This window comes from Ascaphus truei, chromosome 3, assembly GCF_040206685.1.
Source record: "Ascaphus truei isolate aAscTru1 chromosome 3, aAscTru1.hap1, whole genome shotgun sequence".
Lineage (NCBI taxonomy): Eukaryota > Metazoa > Chordata > Amphibia > Anura > Ascaphidae > Ascaphus > Ascaphus truei.
This window is the reverse complement of record NC_134485.1, coordinates 187,883,585-187,890,852: the sequence shown is the minus strand read 5'-3', so window position 1 is coordinate 187,890,852 and position 7,268 is coordinate 187,883,585.

The window sequence follows — 7,268 nt, the reverse complement described above, 5'->3', positions numbered from 1 at the left end:
AGCCGCGGCTGTCACTTGCACTGAAGCTGCGTTATTTTCATTTATAAGCTGCGGCTACAGCAAAGTTCGTCAGCCTACAGTACATTTGCACAAATATACATTTAGATACATACTGTACAGTATAACAGTCCTCATTCTATACTTGGTTTTAGCAATTTATTAGTCCACAAATATGATCATACTACTAAAATCAAAGATCTCTATGTATGAATCAAATGACCAAGAACACATCAAACGTAATGTCTTTTAACAATACAGGCTACAGTACAGATAATTGGAGAACAATTATGACTTTTTGCCTTGACATTCAATACAACATGTAGCAAAATAATGCTTCTCAGTGATACCTCTGGCTATATTATTGACGGTCGCTGTATAAAGATAGCTGCACAGGTCATGACTGCATTTGTCGAAAATCCCAGAAATGTTAAACTGTTCAATGATGTATTGTTTCAGAACAGGGCAAGTTGCTGGCGAGCCAATAGTAACATTGGCATTAGTTGAATGCTCTAATTTGTAGGCACGTGCATTTATGATGACTGTGTCCTCAGCAAGGAAGTTGCCACCTGACTTTTTGTACAAACCCAGGCATTGCTTGGGTGGAAACATTTGAAGGTTTATTATCTCAACTGGGGACATCTTGGAATTTAATCCACTGCAGTTAAGCACTAAGGCCGAGCTTATGGTGGCGGCGTCGCTACGTGCACCTGCTTGCGTCCGTGCGCACTTCCGGGACTCTAACCTGATTGCCTATGGTAGTTCCTCAAGTGCCCGTGGCGCTGCGCACGTCGATGCTGCAACATTTTGCCGCCACAACTCAAATTGAGATTTCGGCTACCTTGTGAGCTGGTTCAGCCATTGAGGGCGAACCAGCTCCGTGACGCGTTCGTGACACGTTCACCACGCCCCCCGCCATGCCCCCGATTGCCTATCCCAATCTCCTGCAGCTAGTGCATACATAGTTGGGACTGCAGGAGTGCGTGCGGTGGCGCACACGCGCCACAACCATGAGCTCGGCCTAAGACACCCCTATGTTAAGATCATGTAAAACAAAAACAACAAAAAAAACAAAGAGAGCAACAGAGATGACTGATATTGATCTACATCGATCACTGTAGTGCTATTTTAATGACTCCTAGTGACAGCATTTCGGCGGCTTATTCACCATCCTTCCAAATAAACGTTCTGTTTGCACTGAGGTAACAGATTTTATATTTTGCGTTATGCAGCCGTTTTGCTTCCTTGTTTGGTTTCTTCTAATCCCTTTTAACTTTATATTTTCGCAAAGTAGGCGAGAAAGAAGTAGATTTTGTTTTCATTTTATTTGCCAAATTGCTCGAGGTTGGTTGCGTGCATTTGCTGCAATAGTGGCTTATTTAAGTCTTTGGATGCTGGAGGCAGCTCATCTTATCCCTTTCACTGCCATGGGGGCTGGCAAGGCATTGCGGTGCAATGTGCTGCTGGCCCCTCAGGCAACAAAGCGGTTAAACAATACGTTGGCAGTCTCCAGTACTTAAAAGTTTGATGAGTTACAAAAAATAAAGAAAAAGTGATGGATACAGTGCTACTCTTTTGGTACTACAGTAGCACCAGTACTTGCTGGCTGAAAAAGACAATGGTTAATGGACTTGCATCCATTTTGTATTTTTGTAATATCTGTAAATATGAACTTTTTAAAATTAAATTGTTGCAAAGATGGTTTCTTTTGTAAAATGTTTTCAAAGTTTACATTAAATCTAAGCCTTTGTATATTTTAGAGCTGTGCAACACTTTAAGTCTTGTATTTATTTTTTAGTAAAAATGGTGACAATTTCTTTTGTGAACCCCTCTAAAATGTGTCAGAAAAAGTTTGATTACCTAGAAAGTGTGTATAGAAGCTGCAAATAAACGTGACTGCAATTAAAACAACTGTTGAAAATGTTTATTTTAATGAGGCCTGTCAATTTGAAAAATGCCATCTATATTGCAATGGGTTATCTATCTAGAAGTGATACCTTACACACTCTCTCTCTCTCTCTCTCTCTCTCTCTCTCTCTCTCTCTCTCTCTCTCTCTCTCTCTCTCTCTCTCTCTCTCTCTCTCTCTCTCTCTCTCTCATTTTTGTAAAAACAAGTTGTCAAACTTGGTGAACACTGGTAAATATAGTGAATACTGGATATTATTGATTACTTGAAGGTAGGTAAGTTGTCTTATAATATGAATTGTTAGTCCAAATAAAAAAAAAGTATCACCTAAAACTGAAATACTAATTTACTCTGGATATTATGGAAAAAAATCTTTGCCAACATTGGCATAAAGAATTGACCCTGAAAACTGACAAATAGCCTTGGCTTGACCATTTCATCAATTTCTTTTTAAACATTTGTCAGAAATGTCATAAAGCCAATAAGAAAGATCGAATAAAACCCAGGAACAATAAATAAATATCAACACTGCAAAATAGAAAAAAAATAAGTATTTTCTCTCTGGCAGACATGACAGAAGAGATCCCTTTGTGGACATAATCTGTAAAATATGTAGCCAAAGGGGATTTTTAACCCTTAAAAACCTCAGCCTCTATGGTTTAAGCAGATATACAGTATATTCTAATGCATTGGTACATGTGCCCGGTGTGAATCCAATTCTTTTTTTTTTATAACTTAGATTTTTTATTGGGTTTTAATGCAGTACAGAAACATAGCAATCATCCATTGTTTCATTTAAGTACCAATGTCTATCTCTTTTAACAAATAATTCAAGGAAAAGTAAACTTGAAATCCAACATAAAAGGTGGGGAGGGGGGGATGGGAAGGAGGGGGCGCGGGTCTGTTTTCTCCGTCTGAAGTCATGTTTAAGCAGTCCCGTGTTGTGTCTGATCCTGCCTATTCTCAACACCGTTGCAACCACAGCAGTCTTTGGGTCGTCCTTAGCTCTACTCCTGGCATTCCTGTCAAACGAGAACGCATCTGAAACTATCAAAGCCAGATTGAAGTTTTCTCACCCCCTGGGATGTCCGTCTGACCAGCCATGGCGTCCAGACATTTAGAACATTTTTGCCAGTGTCATTGACTAAACTTGTCAACTTTACCATCTGGCAGACAAACCAAATTCTGTTCCGAATTTTGGGAATTGATGGAATTTCATTCTGCTTCCATAATGCTGCGATCTCGCTGTTGCAAAATGAGCAACCAGTTTAAGTTCTACTTTGGATAGGCCCAGGAATGGTCTATTCAGAAGAAATAGGCATGGGTCCAGTGGTATTGTATGTATGTATGTATGTATGAATGTATGTCTTTATTTATATAGCGCCATTTTTGTACATAGCGCTTCACAGTAGTAATACACGTGACAATCATCATAACTACAAATAACAGATCATGGGAATAATTGCTTCAGACATAAAACTAACATTGTGAAAGAGGAGTCCCTGCTCCGAAGAGCTTACAATCTAATTGGTAGGGAGAATGTACAGAGACAGTAGGAGAGCATTCTGGTAAGTGAGTCTGCAGGGGGCCAAGCTTTATGTATCGTGTATAGTATTAGCCATGGTGCTACTCATATGCTTCTTTAAGCAAGTGTGTCTTAAGGTGGGTCTTAAAGGTGGATAGAGATTGTGCTAGTCGGGTATTGAGGGGAAGGGCATTCCAAAGGTGTGGGGCAGTCGGTGAGAAAGGTTTAAGACAGGAGAGGGCTTTAGGTACACAGTGGGTAGAGAGAAGACATCCTTGAGCAGAACGCAAGTGTTGGGATGGTGCATAGCGAGAAATTAGGGCTAAGATGTAAGGAGGAGCAGAAGAGTGTAAAGCTTTAAAAGTGAGAAGGAGAATTGAGTGCGAGATGTGGGATTTGATAGGAAGACAGGAGAGGGATTTCAGCAGTGGAGACACTGAGACAGATTTAGAAAAGAGTAGAGTGATTCTGGCAGCAGCGTTAAGGATAGATTGTAGGGGAGACAGGTGAGAGGCAGGAAGGCTGGATAGCAGAAGGTTACAGTAATCGAGACGGGAGAGAATGAGGGCCTGAGTCAACGTTTTAGCAGTCGAGTAACAGAGGAAAGGGCGTATCTTTGTAATATTGCGGAGAAAAAAGCGACAGGTTTTAGATACGTTTTGAATGTCAGGGGAGAATGTGAGCGAGGAGTCCAGTGTGACCACTAGGCAGCGTGCTTGTACTACTGGGTGAATGATGGTACTTCCAACAGTAATGTGGAAGGAGGTATTAAGGCGAGGTTTGGGAGGAAGTATAAGGTCTTCTGTTTTTGCCATGTTAAGTTTAAGTCGGTGGAGGGCTATCCAGGATGATATCGCAGAGAGACAGTCAGAAACTTTGGTCTGTACAGCAGGAGTAAGGTCAGGGGTTGAAAAGTAAATTTGTGTGTCGTCAGCATAGAGGTGATATTTAAACCCAAGAGATGTGATTAGGTCATCTAAACTTTCAGTGGAGTGAGCAGTGTGGAAACCAGATTGTAGAGGGTCTAGGAGAGAATAGGTATTGAGAAAATGGAGCAAACGAGAGAATATAAGACGTTCAAGGAGTTTGGAGGCAAAAGGCAGGAGAGACAGATCGATAGTTAGAAAGACAGATAGGATCAAGCTTGCTGTTTTTGTGAGATCAAAAGTCCTCTGAAGCCAATCTCTAATTTTTTCGCTTGTCGATACTTACTAAATCCGACTTGATCTGGGTGTATTAGTCTTGGCAGGATATGACTTAGTCTGTTGGCAATTAATTTAGAGTAGATTTTGATATCTGTGTTTATGAGCAAAATTGGTCTGTAGCTCTTACAGTCCAGCGGATCTTTTCATTGTTTATAGATTAAGGATAAGGACGCCTGGAGCATGTGTTCCGGGAAAGGAGCTTCCGCTGACACTGCATTAAATGTCTAAGTAAATATGGGGCTAGAAGCTTAACATATTTTTTATAATACAAATTTGAGAAACCATCTGGGCCTGGGGCCTTACATGGTTTTAGGTCCCTGTGATGATGAAGGGGTTAACCAGGCTTTATAATAAAGGTCAAGCCCACTTGATTAACCCTGACCCGTGTGTTAGGGTCTTAGAGTGTCAGCTCTGGGACCCAGGTGTCGAAAATGTATTGCTGCAACTGTATACTAATTTTGCGACAATAAAGAAGTATGTGATTTTTGCCTTTACTGGGATGCAGGGATCGGGAGATTTCTAGGATGTAAGTTTCAGGGTGGGTTTGTCGGAGAAAGACTTTACAGAATGTGGCTATGTGTAGGGTTTCAAAAGTTATGGGATACCCCAAAAGTTGTATCCGGGGATTGAGTGAGATTCTCGGATACAGCCAAGCACATTACTCTGCCAAACTCTGACTCTGAAAGCGTTCTTATGGCTCACCACCAGGATCCCTGCTGCAGCATCATCCAGACAAGGTAAATGGGTATGAAGGGGTTAAACTATATCTGCAGCTATTCACTGAATCCCTAGTGTAGCAGGGGTTCCCCAATATAGCAGAGATACCCAGATACATGCCCAGTTATACTGACCCTAGTTTAGGGGTTCAGGGGCTGCTCCAGCTAGGTTATAAAGCTGGGCAGCAACGATCTGCCAAAATCCAGACTGTGGAGCCTGAGCAGAGGCTGGGCTCAGTATGCAAAGAGGCAGAGGGGCCAGGTTAATCCATGCCCCTTGCTACCTGAAAAAAAGGTGCCCGCCCTGCTTAACAATACCGTCAAATCGGTGATTGGCTGGCAGAAGAATTCCCACGCTCTGATAAGCTGTACAGGTTAGTGGATGAGAGCCTGAAAGCTTAAGAGAGTCTGCAGCCAATGAGGAGAGGAGATTCCAAGCGCAGACCAACAGCGGCGAATTCAAAGATGCTCAGAACTGAATAGACGGTAGCTGACTTCAAGGATTTTAAAAGCAAAAAAGTTTCTACGTCCAGCTTTTTACAACGCAGCGGTCGCAGCAGGCATTGCATGCAGAAAACAGTTCCAGGACTTTTGGGAGTCACTACCGGTCATTGGAAAGTGCTCTAAAAAGGTTATCTTACGGAATTTCGTTCCGGAAACGGATTTATTCGTTAGCCACATTCCCAGTAAGTGTGTTAATCTTGAATTGTGTAACTTTGTGTATCTGTCTTTTATAAGAAATAAATTACCATTTATTTTACCATCTTGTTTTGCTCAATCAAATGATCCCAGTTATAAAAAGGTGTTGTAGAACCTGGTCTCCCATTACAGTCCTTGATAACTTTGGTAAGTTCTTCCATGGTAAAGTCTCTCACCAAGAAGTCCCTCTCTCCACCGTTCCATCTTGGTAGGTCGAGGCTTGTTAGAAAATCCCGCCTAGCCCGTTTTTGTGTTATCATTATGTGCCACTTTTTCTCCATTGTACAGTTCTTCATAAAACTTTGTAAATTCATCTACTATCTTTTTTGGATTAGCCGTGGTAGCTCCCGATTTCAGTCTTATGGCCTGGATATTATAATTTGGGCGTTTATTTCTCAATTTATTTTCTAGCAACGTATCTGGCCTGTTTGCTTGTTCAAAAAAATAGCCTCTTTGACCAACTCAGTGAGTTATCCGCCTGGGAGGTTAAAAGTAGGTTTAATTTAAAAAAAAAAATTTTTTCCACAAATCTTTTTATTAGGTTCATTATCAGCATACAGACGATCTTCTTATACTTTTTCTATTACAAACAAGGTGTATCATCTATATTTTATATACAATGTTCACAATGTTTTTTCAAACATATATCATATCTAATTTAACTTTGCACTCTAACTTAAGGTCTTTTTCAACATATGGGCGGTCAATTTTGACTTTTCCAGTTCTAGTCACCTTATGTCCCCCGTATGTTTTTTCCATGTTTACAGTATTTTCCAGACTCAACTCATAACTATTTGAACTTTGAACTCTTACGTAACTTGCCGTGTTGGTATTTTCATTCTTTTCCTTCTCTCCATCCCCTCTCTAGTCCTTTTTATCCTATATCGTCCTTTGTCCTCATGTCTCTGTCCTCTAAGAACCAATCCCACCTCTGGTGAAAGTCTCCCAATGTTCTGTTCCTGTCTATGCTTGTCTCCAGTTTATCTATCGTCATTAGTTTGTAAAGTGTGTCTTGTAGTTTATCTATTGAGGGCTGTTGTGTTTGTATCCTCAATTCAATTTTAATATCTTTTATCTGTTGAAGGGTGTCTGGGCTGGCCCCTTGTTTATGTTTCCCAGTCAGGTCTTTCAGTTTGTCCTATAGTGATACAATTTTATAATTTTGCATTCCTTCCTCTCTTCCTTTTCGCTGCTAAACTGATCAAAGTACCGCTTTGTGC